Raw genomic sequence first — 19,009 nt, 5'->3', positions numbered from 1 at the left:
CCTGCCACCCCCATTGCACAACATCCTTCGTTCCTGGTCTCTACAAGATTAGGCACATGGTCTCATGCTGAGGACATACAAGACTGTTCTCTGCTACATATGTGCCAGGGGCCACTGACCCAACCAGGTATGGATTTTGTGCTAAAGCTATCTGTCAATAATAATGAAATTAACATTGTTTTGCAATGTTTGACTTCAAAAAGCTTTCCCTATTTTGATATTTTAAAAATGTTTATACTGGTTACATAAATTCTCTCATAGAAACATGGATAAGCTTTTTAAAGTAAACCAATTATTAGACAATTTATACAATGCATCTTGAATACTTTCACTCTGGGTCAGGTGGAATTGTATAATGGGATTTTAACATATTTCTTAATGAGTCTCTTTTTAAAATTTTATGTTATTTTACTATGTTTAATTTTAAAAGATTATTTTCTATCTTTCAAAAAATAATTTAGTACTTAAGTATTAAAGTACTGAGTTATGGATATTATTCAATATGTGTTCAGGAAAATTTTATTGTAGTAAAGGATATAAATAGAAAAGTTGAATGAAATAACTTGTAATATTAGATACTTAAAACACTCAATATTGTTAAGATATTTGATAAAATTTTCAAATAATAAAAAATTTAAAAAATTATGGATTTCTTATATGGTTTGAGATTTTTTTTTTGTTTTGGTGGAATTAGAGCTTCAAGAGTATTGTTTAGCAGTCTTGTTCTCTAGGAATATCATATATTTCATGTATCACTTTCAGAGTTAAAACAAGCTCTTAATGAATTTTCATAAATATAAAAATGATCCTATCAGAGTTACTTATATTTATGATCTAAAATTGTATTCAACTATAAAGATCTTTAATTTCCTAAGCTTATTTCAGGAAACCTAGCATTTACCTAGTAATTTAGCATGCCTTATAGTACAAAGTTTACTGCAATTGAATAGAAAATTTGATGTGAGTAGTATTGCTTTGAAATTGTTTGGCGCAGAGAATGGCACAATTAGAAGTTCTGGCCATGTTGGAGTAGATTTTTCCTGTTGTAGGAAGTGTGTCACTGTGGGGCTGGGGCAATGAGACCCTTTTCCAAATGACATGAAAAACAGTCTTTTCTTAGCTGCATTCTGATGAACATGGAGAACTCTCAGCTCCTGTGTCATGCATGCCTGTTATGAAGAATACTCTGTTCAAGCATAGCAAGGTTAAAAAGAATGAAAGTATGAAATATATTGTTTAAATAATAGTAATAAAGGGACCCCAGAAAGTGAAATGGAACAGAATCCTGTGTTCAAGGAAATAAAGAGATTAAGGGAGATGTGATCTCAGGGCAAGATCCCACCCAGATAAGCTTATTGTTTGTGTTTGTAGTTGAACAAGGCATAGTTTATATTTTTAATCTGGAATGACCTACAATTCATAAATAGATGGCCCACTTATGATCCAGATATTGAGTTTGGAAGACATAGGAATTTGATACAGATGTTGAGAAACAGTGGCCATGAAAAGCTTAGGCACAGGCACAGATTTAATTTCAGGACACAAAAGCAAGTAGATCTCTGAACTCAAGGGCAGTCTTAGATATAACCTGTTTTAGGTGAAGAAAAGCTGATAACTAAGCTTGGTGTTACATGCCTCTAATTCCAGCATAAAGGAAACAAAGCCATGCAGTTCTTTGTATTCAACGTCAATCTATAGGGCAAGCTCCAGAAGTGAGAAAGTTGGAAAACAGAAAGCTAGTAATAGAATAAGGGGCGGCCATATTTCAGCTCCAGCAAGGAGCAAATATAGGCAACTTCTGCCTAGTTACACTAGCATTAGAGTCAAGTATAGATTACTTGACTACTAGACAGTTGATGCTCATTAGCTTCAGGTAAGAAATTAACATTAGTAAAGGAGAGACTAGCATCAGTGAGGTGAAACCTTTTGGTAAGTGTTTTCTCAGATCAAAAAGATGCTGCATTCCAGAGATAGCCAATGTTGTTCCTTCTGCTACAGCTGGGTTGGTAATGTGTAAGAATTACCCAGCTGGTACTAGGTTTAAAGGAATGAAGCTGTCTTCAAGTGTATCTGTGATTTGGCAGTATAAGATGCCTGGGAAGACCACATCCCCCCTGGGAAGGTGCAGCCTAAGTTAATGGCCCAGGATTGCATGGCTCATGTATAGAAAGTGGGCTTTGGCACAATGAATAGATCCTATGGGAGGTTATTGAGAAAGCCTGGTTACAGCAAAAGTTCCTGTAGTGTTGGAGATGCCAGAACTATGGAATGACTGCCAAGTATAGTGGCAGCAGTGGAATGGAGTCAACCAGAGCCTAGAGTGCTACAACTGTAGAAAAAATTTTATGTTTCAAACATTCTTTTAATCATCCCTATGCCTTCTTTTAGAATACCAGCAAGAAGATATATATATATATATATATACCAAAAGCTGGTTCTTTGAGAGAATCAACAAGATAGATGAACCCCTAGCCAAATCAACTAAAGGGCCTAGAGGCAGTACCCAAATTAACAAAATCAGAAATGAAAAGAAAGACATAACAACAGAAACTAAAGAAATTAAAAAAAAAATCAAATCATACCCCAAAAGCTTATAGTCAACAAAACTGGAAAGTCTTGGTGAAATGGATGGTTTTCTTTACAAATTTCACATAACAAAGTTAAATCTGGTGAACTATCTAAAGAGGACCAAATCCCACAAAGATTAGAAGAATTCACTAAAAACCTCTAAACCAAAACAACAACAATAACAACAACAAAAACAAAAAACCAACCAAAAAACAAAACAAACAACCCCCAAACCTAAGGCTAGATGGATTTAGTGTAGAATTCTACCAGACCTTCAAAGAAGACGTAATACCAATATTTCTCAAATTGTTCCATAAAATAAAAACAGAAAGAACACTACCTAATTCATTCTATGAAGCCACAATTACTCTGAAATGTAAATCACACAAGGACCCAAACAACAGAAGGAGGAGACTTTAAAGCAATCTTGCTTATCAATATCGATGCAACAATGCTCAATAAAATTCCTGCAAACTGAGTCCAAGAATACATCAAAACCATCATTCACGACAATCAAGTAGGCTTCATCCCATGGATGCAAGGTTGGTTCAATACATGAAAATCCACTAATATAATTCATTATATAAGCAAATCAAAAGGAAAAAAAATCACATAATCATCTCCTTAGATGCAGAAAAAGAAATTGATAACATACAACACACCTGAATGTTAAAAGTATTGGAGAGATCAAAAAATTCAAGGCCCAGCCCTAAATATAATAAAAGCAATTTACTGTAAACCAACAACCAATATCAAATTAAATGGAGAGATATTTGAAGAAAATTGCACTAAAATCCTCAACAAGACAAGGATGCCTGCCCTCCCCACATCTTTTCAATATAGTACTCAGAGTGCTAGCTAGCACAATAAGACAACCAAAAGAGATCAAAGAGATATTTGGCCAAGAAGAAATAAAGTTATCAATGTCTTCAGGTGATAAGATGGTATTCATAAGTTACCCCAAAAATTCTACCAGAGAACTTCTCTAGCTGATAAACAACTTCAGCAAAGTGGCTGGATTTAAATTTTACTGAAATAAACTAGTAGCCTTCCTTTATACAAATGGTAAATAGGCTGAAAAAGAAATTAAGGAGACAACTCCCATCTCAATAGCCACAAATAATATAAAATATCTTGGGTTAACTCTAACCAAACAAATGAAAGATCTGTATGACAATAACCTCAAGAATCTAAAGAAAGAAATCGCAAAAGATCCCAGTAAATGGAGATATCTTCTATGGTCACTTATTGGCAAAATTAACATAGTAAAAATGTCCATTCTTTCAAAGGCAATCTACAGATTCAATGCAGTCCCCACAAAAAATTTTACCACAATTCTTCAAAGACATGGAAAGAACATTTATCAAATTCACCTGGAAAGGCAAGGAACCCAGGATAGTGAAAAACATTATTAACAATAAAAGAACTTCTGGGGAAATCACCATCCCTGACCTCAAGATACATTACAGAGTAATAGTTATAAAAATGACATGATTTTGGCACAGAGAAAGGCACAACAGAGCTCCCAACAAAAATCTATCTGCAAACGTTTTTTTTTCTTTTTCTTCCTATCAAATTCTCTTCTACAAATTCAAATCATTTTCTAGATTTTTGCAAGGTGCTTTAAAACATCCATTGTCAACCCGTGGGCCACAACCCAAATGGTCAACTTTAACCTACAAGAGTATTATTTAATGTGTAAAATTTATTACAGTGGCCCAATTATAGTCATGAAGTAGCAACAGAAAATGTATAGGTGAGGATCACCACAACAAGAGGAATATATATATATATAGTCACAACATTAGGATGATTGAGAACAACTGCTCTGGAATGATGAGAACTTGTTGGTGGGTATTTCATGTCAAGGCTGATAACCCTGCCTTGTACAAGCAGTCACACTCTTCATATATAGGAGAGGTTAATTGTCCTTTCCAAGCTGTTCTTATCTATTGGTAGTTCTTTGCTAGTTGAACAGGGATCCCCATGAAATTAGGTCCTTTCCTCATGTTCAAAAGTACATTGATATTACAGTTTTTTTGGTCTTGTTAATGCCATCATTTTCTAGTAGAGTGTTTTACAGCAGATGACATGGTATCTGGACTTTATATTCTTTCCCAGTCATCCTCGGTGGCATTTTCTGAGCCATAGATGCAGTATCTCGGTTGCACCTGTATTTAGAAGATGGTAGCTATACCCATATGTGTGTCAAATGCCTGAAAGTAGTTCTCAGCTTTCCTAATGCTGAAACCAATGCACCACCCCCTGGCTGGGCTGCCATGTCTGGGCTCAGTGGTAGAGGATAAACTTTGCTCTTCAGAGTCCTGATGTGTCAGGGTGGAGGGATAATCAGGGTATCTGTCACTCTTTGAACTGAAAAGAGGGGGGATGAGGGAGGGACTGTGTGAGAGGGTATGACAAGGGGGCAGCAGATGGAATATAAAGCAAATAAATAAATAAATACTTAAATAAATTAATTAATGGAAAAATCCCACTATAACATCTCTCCAACCCTGAACAGAGAACCTTTAAAATTTTTTCTATTCTCTTAAAATGAATACGTGCTAAAATACCAGGGAAATTCTAGGACCACACAGTCCAGATTTATTTCTATTCTGTGAAAGTGTCTAATAATTGAACTCCACAACATTATAAAGTAATCAGATTTCTCCTAAACATATCTGTTTAAGGGAGCTCACGTTATGTAGTTCTTGCAACCCATGTATTCCTGATTCCAAAGATAGATGAAGGTTTCAAAATCCATAGGAAAAGGCTGAATCTTCATCTTTCAGCATCAGATGAGTGTACAGAATTCTCCATGTAGGTGTGTGGATACGTGAAAAATAATCCCTCTGTTTGGCATGACAACTTTTGATGTCAAGTTATCATAGAAGCAGCTCTTTGTTACAGAGAAGACAATGCCTCTCATAATAAACTCTAGTTCTCTAAGTTTCACCATCTTCCAGGCACTTTATATGATGTTCCCATAGTCAGGGTTGGAAGGGTCATTCTGTATATATATTGCATGGGGTTGGGTACCCCACAGTTAATTTCATTACATGTTGACAAACTGAGGCTTTTGCAATCATACAACTCTATTACAAATCTGTATTGTGAGTCAAAGAAACTATGCTTATTCATGGATATAAGGATAGGCACCAAGAATTGGTTTGGTTTAGAGATACAGCCTTAGTTCTTTCTTCCTTAGGCTCCAAGATCTCAACAACTATAGGTACTTGAGTAGGTGCTTGGGTAGACATGGTTGTGGAGGTGTAGGTGTGACACAGTTCCTGCCCCTGAAACATTACCAGGCCATTGATCCCCCTTGTGCTTATGACTGTTGTTGGTCTGTATCTGATTTGCTGTCTTCTCTTTTTTACTTACGTTTTATAATTTATTTTATAAAATATTATTATGGCTCACAAATTTGTTACATAATAAAATATGATAAATACACAATATTTTTTCTAAGAAGGACTGAGGATTCCACATTTTGGCCTTCCTTCTTTTTGAGCTTCATAAGGTCTGTGACTTGTTTCTTGGGTATTCAAAGCTTTCTGGGACTAGTATCCAATTATCAGTAACTGCAAATCATGTGTGTTCTTTTGTGACTGGGTTACCTCACTCAGAATGATATTCGCTAGTTCTATTCAGTTGCCCAGGAATCTTGGAAAGTCATTGTTTCTAATAGCTGAGTAGTACTCCATTGTGTAAATGTAGCACACTTTCTGTATCCATTCCTCTACTGAAGGACATCTGGGTTCTTTCCTGCTTCTGGCTCTTATAAATAAGGCTGCTATAAACATGGTGGAGCATGTGTCATTATTATATGTTGGAGCATCTTTGGGGTATATGCCCAGGAGTGGAATAGCTGGCTCTTCAGGTAGGACTATTTCCAATTTTCTGAGGAACCACCAGTCTGATTTCTAGAGTGGTTGTACCAGCTTACAACTCCACCAATAGGGAAGAAGTGTTTCTCTTTCTCTGCATCCTCACCAGCATCTGCTGTCATCTGAGTTTTTGATCTTAGTCATTCTGACTGATGTGAGGTGGAATCTCAAGGTTGTTTTAATTTGCGCTTTGCAAATGACTCGGGATGTTGAGCATTTCATTAGGTGCTTCTCAGTCACTTGGTATTCCTCAGTTGAGAATTCTTTGTTTGGCTCTGTACCCCATTTTTAAATAGGATTGTTGGATTCTCTGGAGTCTACCTCCTTGAGTTCTTTGTATATATTGAATATTAGTCCTCTATCCGATGTGGAATTGGTAAAGATCCTTTCCCAGTCTGTTGACTGTCATTTTGTTTTCTTGACAGCGTCCTTACCCTTACAGAAACTTTGCAGTTTCATGAAGTCCCATTTATTGATTCTTGGTCTTAGAACATAGGCCATTGGTGTTCTGTTCAGGAAAATTTTCCCTGTGCATATGTGTTCTAAGCTTTCCCCCACTTTCTCTTCTAATAGTTTCACTGTACCTGGTTTTATGTTGAAATGTTTGATCCACTTGGACTTGAGCTTTGTACAAGGTGATAAGCTATTTTACTTTCAATCTCTCTATCTAGGGATTATTTCTCCCCTTTTACTTAGAGGTAATCATTCCATAATAAATGAGAATAATGTGGGTCTCAGTAATGAGGAATAGAGGAGGTCATGAGGCTGTGGAGAAAGACAAAATATGTTTCCCTTGTCCTTTAGTGCCACGGGAATGGGTTTAGATAACATTACCTCAGAGGCTGTAAAATGGTATATGGTATCTTGTAGAAATAGTTCATTGCCAGACTTGGGCTTAAATTTGGAACTATTAGGAAATGCATGAACCTAATACAGTGACTTGTCCAACTTGCTATACATCTCAAGGGAGGCTTCAAGTCCTAACTTGGATGTTATGGTGTGCTTACAGACACTAGCAATGCACAGATGTCCTCTGAGAGGCCTAACCAGCAGCTGACTGGGACAGATGCACGTACTGAAACTCAACCATTGGACTGAAGTCAGGGACCCATGTGGTTGAATTAGGGAAAAGCTGGAAGAAGCTGAGGATGAGGGGAACATATAGGAACACAAGCAGTCTCAGCTAACCTGAACATAGGGGTCTCTAAAACACTGAGCCACAAACCAGGCAGCATACACTAGTTGGTCTGCATCCCTTGACACACATACAGCAGAAGAATGATTATTCTGCCCTCAGTGAGAGAAGTCATGCCTAACCCTTAAGGGACTTGGGGCCCCAGGGAGTAGGGAGATCTGGTGTGTGTGTGTGTGTGTGTGTGTGTGTGTGTGTGTGTGTGTGTGTGTGTAACATCCTCTTGTAGATGGGGGAGGTTGAATGGGATAAGGAACTGTGGGAGGGAAAATTGGTGGGGGCAATATCTGATGTTAAAAAGTAAAAGTAATGAAAACAATAATAAAAATAATAATAAAGAAAATAAGCAAATGATAAATGGTTTTATCTTATAAGAGAAAGGCGTGAATATGGTCTAGAAACAAATAGTATCTGAAGGAGAGTGTATCAGGCCATAGACTTGCTAGGATAGGAAGCACAAATTAGAGAGTTAAAAATTATGCAAAAGCATTTAAAAGGTTGGTACTTTGATTTCTTAGGTACTTGAAGGACTGGAGTTGACAATGCCTAAAGAGATATTAGAGAGAAATAGCTGTTTTTCTTGCACAAATTCTAAAACTGTGCAAGAAATTATTTTAACCTTAGTAATCTATCACCTTTCTTACATGAAAATGGTTACTGAAGTTTGCTGTCTGCATAAAAGAAGTCTACAGAACTCCAAGTATGTGGGACCAGAAAAAAAATTCCTGCCAACACATAATATTCAAAACACCCAGTGCCCAAAGCAAAGAAAGAATACTAAAAGCAGTAAGGAAAAAAGGTCATGTAACATATAAAGGCAGACCAATCATTATCACACCTGATTTCTCAACAGAGGCTATGAAAGCTAGAAGAGCCTGGACAGACATCATGCAGACCCTAAGAAAGCACAAGTGTCAGCCCAAGCTGCTATACCCAGCAAAACTCTCAATCACCATGGATGGCGTGACAAAGATATTCCAAGACAAAACTAAATTCACACAATATATGACCTCAACCCAGCACTACAATTAATTATAAGTGGAAAGCCCAATACAAAGAGGGGAACCACCTCATAGTAAAAACAAGAAAATTTCCAAGCAAGAAAACTAAAGGAATAAAGACACACAGGCACAATTCAACCTACCAAAGCAACAATAGCAGGAAACAGCAACCACTATTCCTTGATATCTATTAACATAAATGGGCTCAACTCCCCAATAAAAAGATATAGGCTATCAGACTGGATACATAAACAAAGCCAAGCATTTTGTTGCATACAGGAAACTCATCTCAGAGACAAAGACAGACACTATCTCAGAATAAAGTGTTGGGAAAAAAACCTTCCGAGAAAATGGCCCCAAGAAGCAAGCTGGAGTGGCCATTAATATTGAATAAAGTAGATTTTCAATTAAAAGTTATCAAAAAAGATAAGGAAGGATACTTTTTTTTTTTTTTTTTTTTTTTTAGTCATTACAGGGGAAATCTGTCAGAAGGAATTCTCAAGCCTTAACATATATGCTCCAAATACAAAAGCACCCATATTCATAAAAGAAACTCTACTAAAGCTCAAAAATACATTTTAACCCACACAATAATTGTGGGAGACTTTAATACCCCACTTTCACCAATGGACAGATCATGGAATCAGAAACTGAATAAGGACACTGCAAAACTAGCAGAGACCATGAACCAAATGGAATTAATAGATATCTACAGAACATATCATCCTAAAACAAAAGAATACACCTTCTTCTCAGCACCTCAGGGCACCTTCTCAAAATTTGACCACATAATTGGACACAGAATGAGCCTCAGTCGATACAAGAAGATCAAAATACTCCCATGCATCCTTACAGATCACCATGGTCTAAGGCTGGTCTTTAATAAAAACAAAGACAACAAAAAGCCCATATACACATGGAAACTAAACAATGCTCTATTAAACGATAGCAGGGTCAAAGAAGAAATAAAGAAAGAAATTAAGGATTTTCTAGAATTCAATGAAAATGAAAACACGACATACCCAAACCTATGAGATGCAATGAAAGCAGTGCCGAGAGGAAAACTCATAGCTCTGAGTGCTTCCAAAAAGAAACTGGAGAGATCATACACTAGCAACCTGACAGCACAATTGAAAGCTCTAGAACAAAAGGAAGCAGATACACCGAAGAGGAGTAGATGGCAAGAAATAATCAAACTTAGGGCAGAAATAGACCAAATAGAAACAAAAAGAACCATTGAAGGAATCAACAAAACCAAGAGCTGGTTCTTTGAGAAAATCAACACGATTGATAAACCCTTAGCCAGACTAACTAGAGGGCAAAGAGAGAGTATCCATTAACAAAATCAGAAAGGAAAGTGGAGAAATAACAACTGAAACTGAGGAAATTCAAGAAATCATCAAATCCTATTACAAAAGCCTATACTCAACAAAGCTAGAAAACCTGGAGGAAATGGATAAATTCCTAGACAGATACAAGATACTAAAGTTAAATCAGGACCAGGTAAACTATCTAAATAAACCCATAACACCTAAAGAAATAGAGGCAGTTATAAAAAGCCTCCCAACCCAAAAAAAAAAAAAAAAAAAAAAAAAACCCAGGTCCAGATGGGTTTAGTGCAGAATTCTATCAGACATTTATTGATGACATAATACCAACACCTTTCATACTATTCCACAAAGTAGAATCAGATGGAACACTACCTAACTCATTTTTTAAGGCTACAATAACCCTTGTTCCTAAACCACACAGAGACCCTATAAGGATTGAGAACTTCAGACCTATCTCACTTATGAACATTGATGCAAAAATACTCAACAAAATCCTTGTAAACCGAATCCAAGAACACATCAAAACAATCATTCACCATGATCAAGTAGGCTTCATCCCTGGGATGCAGGTGTGGTTTAACAAATGGAAATCCATCAATGTAATCCACCATATAAACAAACTCAAAGAAAAAAACCATATGGTCATCTCAACAGATGCTGAGAAAGCATTTGACACAATTCAGCACCCGTTCATGTTAAAAGTCTTGGAAAGAACAGGAATCCAAGGCCCATTCCTAAACATAATAAAAGCAATATACAGCAAACCAACAGCCAACATCAAAATTAACGGTAGGAAACTTGAAGCAATCCCACTAAAATCAAAACTAGACAAGGCTGCCTACTCTCCCCCTACCTATTCAACATAGTACTGGAAGTCCTGGCTGGAGCAATTAGATAGCAAATGATACAAATTGAAAAGGAAGAAGTGAAAACATCAGTATTTGCAGATGACATGATAGTGTACTTAAGCGACCCCATAACTTCCACCAGAGAAATCCTGCAGCTGATAAACAAGTTCAGCAATGTGGCTGGATAGAAAATTAACTAAAACAAATCAGTAGCCTTCCTATATTCAAAAAACAAACGTGGAAAAAGAAATTAGGGAAAAGATACCCGTCACAATAGTCACAAAAACTATGAAATACATAGGTGTGACTCTAAGCAGTGAAGGACCTGTATGACAAGAACTTTAAACTTCTAAAGAAGGAAATCGAGGAAAATCTCAGAAAATGGAAAGATCTACCATGCTCATGTAATGGAAGGACCAACATTTAAAAAATGGCTATCTTAACAAAAGCAATCTGCAGATTCAATGCAATCCCCATCAAAATTCCTACCCAGTTCTTCATTGAGATGGAAAGAATAATGTGTAGTTTTATTTGGACTAACAAAAGATCCAAAATAATGAAATCCATCCTCAACAACAAGCAAACATCTGTAGAAATCACTATCCCTGACCTCTAGCTATATTACAAGGCAATTGTGCTAAAAACTGCATGATACTGGTACAGAAATAGGCATGTGGATCAATGGAATAGAATAGAAGATCCAGAAATGAGCCCTCCCGTATATGGTCACATGATTTTTGACAAAGGAGCCGTAAACATTCAATGGAAAAAGAACAGCCTATTCAACAAATGGTTTTGGTCCAACTGGCACTCAGCATACAGAAGAATGAAAATAGACCCTTTCTTATCTTCTTGTACAAAGCTCTAGAGTAACTGGATCAAAGATCTCCACAATAAACCAGGTACACTGAAACTATTAGATGAGAAAGTAGGGAAAACCTTAGAACACATAGGAACAGGAGAAAATTTCCTGAAAGAACACCAATGGCTCGAGCTCTAAGGTTAAAGATTGAAAAATGGGACTTAATGAGATTGCAAATTTTCTGTAAGGCTAAAGACACTGTCAAGAAAACAAAATGGCAGCAAACAGAGTGGGAAAAGATCTTTACCAACCCCACATCAAATGGAGGGCTAATATCCAAGGTATACAAAGACCTCATAAAGCTAGACACCAGAGAATTAAACAACCCTATTAATATGGGGTACAGACTTAAACAAAAAGTTCTCAATCGAGGAATATCGAATGGCTGAGAAACATCTAAGGAAGTGCTCGACATCCTTAGCCATCAGGGAAATGCAAATCAATACTACCCTGAGATTCCACCTTACACCAGTCAGATTGGCCAAGATCCAAAATTCAGATGACAACTGATGCTGGCGAGGATGTGGAGAAAGAGGAACACTTCTCCACTGCTGGTGGGGTTGTAATCTGATACAACCACTCTGGAAATCAGTCTGGCGGTTCTTCAGAAAAATGCACATAGTACTACCTGAAGACCCAGTTATTCCACTTCTGGGCATTTACCCCATAGACACTCCAATATACAACAAAGATACATGCACCACAATGTTCATAGCAGCTCTATTTATTTATTTATTTTTTTGTGTCTGTCCTTAAATTATTTTATTAATGATACTGAGAACCCAAGACAGGATCCAGACTTCCCTCATATAATTTATTTTATTTTATTTTATTTTATTTTTTTTAAAACAACTTTATTTTACAAAACAAAGATAAATGTACAGATTTGAAGCATTTTTTGCTTGAAATTATACATTTTTTGTCAGTACTTTTTTCAGATTTTAACATAATTTTTACATAAAACTATATGAATATATTTTTTTAGTCAGTCCTTGATTTTTTACAAGGTTTGATTGTATGCCTTGAAAACTTAATAGTTACAATGAGCTAAAGTACATGTAAAACAAAATGTAACATCGAAATAGTTAAAGTTTTTTTGTTTTGTAAATATTTTTCTTGTTTTGTTTTGTTTTCTTTATTTCTTGGACTTCATACAGTCTGTGAGTTGTTTCTGGGGGAGTGCAAGCCTCTGGGGTTAGCATCCCAATATCAGTGACTGCATATTATGTCTGTTCTTTTGTGACTGGGTTATCTCACTCAGGATGATATTCTCTAGATGCAGCCATTTCCTTAAGATTTTGGTTAAGTCATTGTTTCTGGTGGCTGAGTAGTATTCCATTGTGTAAATGTACCACAATTTTTGTATCCAATTATCTTCTGAAGGACATCTGGGTTCTTTCCAAATTCTGGCTATTATAAATAGAGCTGCTATGAACATTGTGGTACATATATCTTTGTTGTGTATTAAAGTGTCTCTGGGGTATATGCCCAGAAGTGGAATAGCGGGTCTTCAGGTAGTACTATATCCAATTTTCTGAGGTATCGCCAGACAGATTTCCAGAGTGGTTGTATTAGCTTGCAGCCCCACCAACAGTGGAGAAGTGTTCCTCTTTCTCTGCAGCCTTGCCAGCATCTGCTGTCATCTGAGTTTTGGATCTTGGACAATCTGACTGGTGTGAAGTGGAATCTCAGGGTTGTTTTGATTTGCATTTCCTTGATAGTTAAGGATGTCGAGCACTTCCTCAGATATTTCTCAGCCATTCGATATTCCTCAACTGAGAACGTTTTGTTTAGCTCTGTAGCCCATTTTTAATAGGGTTATTTGATTCTCTGGTGTCTAGCTTTTTGAGTTCTTTGTACACCTTAGATATTAGGCCTCTATCTGATGTGGAGCTGGTAAAGATCTTTTCCCATTCTGTTGGCTGCCCTTTTGTTTTCTTGACAATGTCCTTAGCCTTACAGAAACTTTGCAATCTCATTAAGTCCCATTTCTTAATCTTTGACCTTAGAGCTTGAGCCATTGGTGTTTTGTTCAGAAAATTTTCTCCTGTGCCTATATGTTCTAAAGTTTTCCCTACTTTCTCATCGAATAGTTTCAGTGTATCTGGTTTAATGTGGAGATCTTTGATCAACTTACACTTGGGCTTTGTACAAGGAGATAAGAAAGGGTCTATTTTCATTCTTTAGCATGCTGATTGCCAGTTGGACCAGCACCATTTGTTGAATAGGCTGTCCTTTTTCCATTGAATGTTTACGGCTCCTTTGTCAAAAATCAGGGGACCATATACATGAGGGCTCATTTCTGGATCTTCTATTCTATTCCATTGATCCACATGCCTATTTCTGCACCAGTACCATGCAGTTTTCAGCACAATTGCCTTGTAATATAGCTAGAGGTCAGGGATAGTGATTCCCGCAAATGTTTTCTTGTTGTTGAGGATGGATTTCGCTATTCTAGGTCTTTTGTTATTCCATATGAAATTGCACATTGATCTTTCCAATTCCATGAAGAACTGGGTTGGAATTTTGATGGGGATTGCATTGAATCTGTAGATTGCTTTTGGTAGGATGGCCATTTCTAAGATGTTGATTTTTCCAATCCATGAGCATGGGAGATCTTTCCATTTTCTGAGATCCTCCTCAATTTCTTTCTTTAGAGGTTTGAAGTTCTTGTCATACAGGTCCTTCACTTGCTTAGTTAGAGTAACACCAAGGTATTTCATAGTTTTTGTGACAATTGTGAAGGGTACCTTTTCCCTAATTTCTTTCTCCACATGTTTGTCCTATGAGTATAGGAAGGCTACTGATTTGTTTGAGTTAATTTTGTATCCAGCCACTTGGCTGAACTTGTTTATCAGCTGTAGGAGTTCTCTGGTGGAATTTTTGGGGTCACTCAAGTACACTATCATGTCATCGGCAAAGACTGATGTTTTTATCTCTTCCTTTTCGATTTGTATCTCCTTGATCTCCTTTTGCTGTCTAATCGCTCTGGCCAGGACTTCCAGTACTATGTTGAATAGGTAGGGGGAGAGTAGGCAGCCTTGTCGAGTCCCTGATTTTAGTGGGATTGCTTCAATTTTTTCGCCATTAAGTTTGATGTTGGCTGTTGGTTTGCTGTATATTGCTTTTATTATGTTTAAGTATGGGCCTTGGATTCCTGTTCTTTCCAGGACTTTTAACATGAAAGGGTGTTGGATTTTGTTGAATGCTTACTCAACCTCTAGTGAGACGACCATGTGATTTTGGTCTTTGAGTTTGTTTATATGGTGGATTACGTTGATGGATTTCCTTATGTTAAATCATCCCTGCATCCCAGGGATGAAGCCTACTTGGTCATGATGAATGATCGTTTTGATGTGTTCTTGAATTTGGTTTGCAAGGATTTTGTTGAGTATTTTTGCATCAATGTTCATAAGTGAGATTGGTCTGAATTTCTCTTTTCTTGTAGGGTCTTTGTGTGGTTTAGGTACGAGGGTTATTGTAGCCTCAAAAAATGAGTTGGGTAATATTCCATCTGATTCTAAATTTTGGAAAAGTTTGGAGAGTATTGTTGTTTTGTTCGCAATAAATGTGTGATAAAATTCTGCACTGAACCCATTTGGACCTGGGCATTTTTGGTTGGGAGGCTTTTGATGACTTCTTCTATTTCTTTAGGTGTTATAGGGTTATTTAGATGGTTTACTTGTTCCTGGTTTAACTTTGGGACCTTGTATCTGTCTAGGAATTCGTCCATTTCCTCCAGATTTTCCAATTTTGTGGAGTATAAGTTTTTGTAGTAGGATCTGATGATTTCTTGAATTTTCTCAGTTTCAGTTGTTATGTCTCCACTTTCCTTTCTGATTTTGTTAATTTCGATACTCTCTCTTTGCCCTCTAATTAGTCTGGCTAGGTGTTTATCAATCCTGTTGATTTTCTCAAAGAACCAACTCTTGGTTTTGTTGATTTTTTCAATGGTTCTTTTTGTTTCTATTTGGTCTATTTCTGCCCCAATTTTTATTATTTCTTGCCGTCTACTCTTTTTGTGTATATCTGCTTCCTTTTGTTCTAGGGCTTTGAGCTGTATTGTCAGGTTGATGATGTGAGCTCTCTCCAGTTTCTTTTTGGAATCACTTAGGGCTATGAGTTTTCCTCTCAATAATGCTTTCATTGCATCCCTTAGGTTTGGGTATGTTGTGTTTTCGTTTTTGTTGAATTCTAGAAAATCCTTAATTTCTTTCTTTATTTCTTCTTTGACCCTGCTATCCTTTAACAGAGCGTTGTTTAGTTTCTATGTGTATGTGGGCTTTTTGTTGTCTTTGTTGTTGTTAAAGACCAGCCGTAGACCATGGTGATCTGAGAGGATGCATAGGAATATTTCAATCTTTTTATATCGATGGAGGCTCGTTCTGTATCCAATTATGTGGTTAATTTTCGAGAAGGTGCCATGGGGTGGTGAGAAGAAGGTGTATTCTTTTACTTTGCAATAGTATGTTCTGTATATATCTATTAATTCTAGTTGGTTCAAAGTCTCTGCTAGTTTTGCAGTGTCCTTGTTTAGTTTCTGTTTCCCTGATCTGTCTATTGGTTAGAGTGGGGTATTAAAGTCTCCCACTATTATTGTTTGGGGTGAAATGTATTTTTTGAGCTTTAGTAGGGTTTCTTTTATGAATGTGGGTGATTTTTTATTTGGAGCATATATGTTAAGACTTGAGAGTTTCTCCTGACAGATTTCCCCGGTAATGAGTAAAAAGTGTCCTTCCTTATCTTTTTTGATAACTTTTGGTTGGAAATTTACTTTATTCGATATTAGAATAGCCACTCCAGCTTGCTTCTTGGAGCTGTTTGCTTGGATGTTTTTTTCCCACCCTTTTACTCTGAGATAGTGTCTGTCTCTGTCTCTGAGATGAGTTTCCTGTATGCAGGAAAAGGCTGGATTTTGTTTATGTATCTAGTCTGATAGTCTATGTCTCTTTATTGGGGAGTTGAGACCATTTATGTTAATAGATATCAAGGAATAGTTGTTTCTGTTTCCTGCCATTATTGCTTTTGTGGGTTGAGTTGTGTCTGTGTTTTTTTTTTTTCTTTTACTTTTCTTGTTTAGGAGTTTTCTTGTTTTTACTAGGCTGTATTTTCCCTCATTGTATTGGGTTTTCCACCTATTATTCGTTGTAGTGCTGGGTTTGTGGTCAGATATTGTGTGAATTTTGATTTGTCTTGAAATATCTTCATCTCTCCATTGATGGTGATTTATAGTTTTGCTGGGTATAGCAGCTTGGGCTGGCACTTGTGCTCTCTTAGGGTGTGCATGATGTCTGTCCAGGCTCTTCTAGCTTTCATAGTCTCTGTTGAGAAATCGGGTGTGAGTCTGATTGGTCTGCCTTTATTTGTTACCTGACCTTTTTTCCTTACTGCTTTTAGTATTCTTTCTTTACTTTGGGCACTTGATGTTTTTCCTATTATGTGTCGGGAGGTATTTTTTTTTCTGGTCCAACGTATTTGGAGTTCTGAAGGCTTCTTTTATGCTCATGGTCATCTCATTCTTGAGGGTAGGGAAGTTTTCTTCTATGATTTTGTTGAAGATATTTACTGTGCCTCTTAGTTGATACTTTTCTCCCTCTTCTATTCCTATTATCCTTAGGTTCGGTCTTCTCATTGTGTCTTGGATTTCCTGGACATTTTGGGTTAGGAGCTTTTTGTTTTTTGCATCTTCTCTGGCTGTTTTGTCTATGTTTTCAATGTTGTCTTCTGCCCCCGAGATTCTCTCTTCGATCTCTTGTAATCTATTGGAAATGCTTGCTTCTGTGACTCCTGATTTCTTTTTTTGGTGTTCTGACTCTAGGGTTATCTCTTTTAGCGTTTTCTTTATTGTGTCAATTTCTGTTTTAATTTTCCTCTTCCATTCCTTTATTTCTTTTTTTTCTGTTTTCCTGTAGTTCTTTGAGTTCTTTGAGTGTTTTTCTTGTTTCTTCTTTAAAAGCTTTTGAATCTTTTTGCTTTTCCTCCCTTTCTTGTTTAAGTATCTCTCTCTATCAGCATCTTGAGGTATGATTTCAGGTCTGTGTCTTCTTTTTCTGGAGTGTTTAGAATTCCGATGTTTGCTGCTATGGGAGAGCTGGATTCTGGTGTTGCTAGATCGTCTTGGTTTCCTTGGGATATACTCTTTCTCTTTCCTCCTGCCATTTTGTTGTCAGTGATATGTTCTTGCCTTTCCCTTGTATCTGGTCTGTGTCCCTGGTTCTCCACTGGTCCAGATGTCAGATGGGCCGAGCCCTGTTTTATGCCTCAGAGTCGTTGGGTGTGAGCAGAAGTTCCAACGTACTGTTTGTGGTTGCTGGGTCAGCCACGGCAGGGCAGGGCAAGGCAGGGGGTGCACTTTCCGTGTGCACTCTGCAGAGATCTCTCTGTTCCCCGGCCGCCCAGGTCTCCCACCCACCAGTTGCTCAGCCTCTACGATTCTATGTTCCGGGTGGCCGATTGGCCAGGTTCCGCTCTGCGTCCTGAAGTCGCCTCCGGGTGGAAACAGAAGTTCTAATTTTCTGTTCCCAATCACAGTTGCTCAGCCTCTACGAGCCTTCGTTCCGGGTGGCAGATGGGCCAGGTTCCGCTCTACGTCCTGAAGTTGCCTCTGGGTGGAAACAGAAGTTCTAATTTTCTGTTCCCATCGCTGGATCGGGCAAGGCAGGGCAGGGCAAGGTAGAGTGTGCATTTTCCGTGTGCACTCCGCAGAGATCTCTCTGCTCCCCGGCAGCCCAGGACTCCCACCCACCAGTTGCTCAGCCTCTATGAGCCGCCGTTCCGGGTGGCAGATGGACCAGGCTCCGCTCTGCGTCCTGAAGTCGCCTCCGGGTGGAAACAGAAGTTCTAATTTTCTGTTCCCAATTGCTGCATCGGGCAAGGCAGGGCAGGGCAAGGTAGAGTGTGCACTTTCCGTGTGCACTCCGCAGAGATCTCTCTGCTCCCCTGCAGCCTAGGTCTCCCACTCACCAGTTGCTCAGCCTCTATGAGTCGCTGTTCTGGGTGGCAGATGGGCCAGGCTCTGCTCTGCGTCCTGAAGTCGCCTCCAGGTGGAAACAGAAGTTCTAATTTTATGTTCCCAATCGCAGTTGCTCAGCCTCCAGCTTTATTTATAATAGCCAGAAGCTGGAAAGAACCCAAATGTCCTTCAGTAGATGAATGGATACAAAAATTATGGTACATTTACACAATGGTGTACTACTCAGCTATCAGAAACGATGACTTAACAAAATACTTAAGAAAATGGATGCATCTAGAGAATATCATCCTGAGTGAGATAACCGAGTCCCAAAGAACAGACAGAATATACAGCTACTGATAATC

Source organism: Micromys minutus (genome assembly GCF_963924665.1).
Source record: "Micromys minutus genome assembly, chromosome: 11".
NCBI lineage: Eukaryota > Metazoa > Chordata > Mammalia > Rodentia > Muridae > Micromys > Micromys minutus.
The sequence above is the reverse complement of the archived record's forward strand: the minus strand, read 5'-3'. Positions refer to the sequence as shown.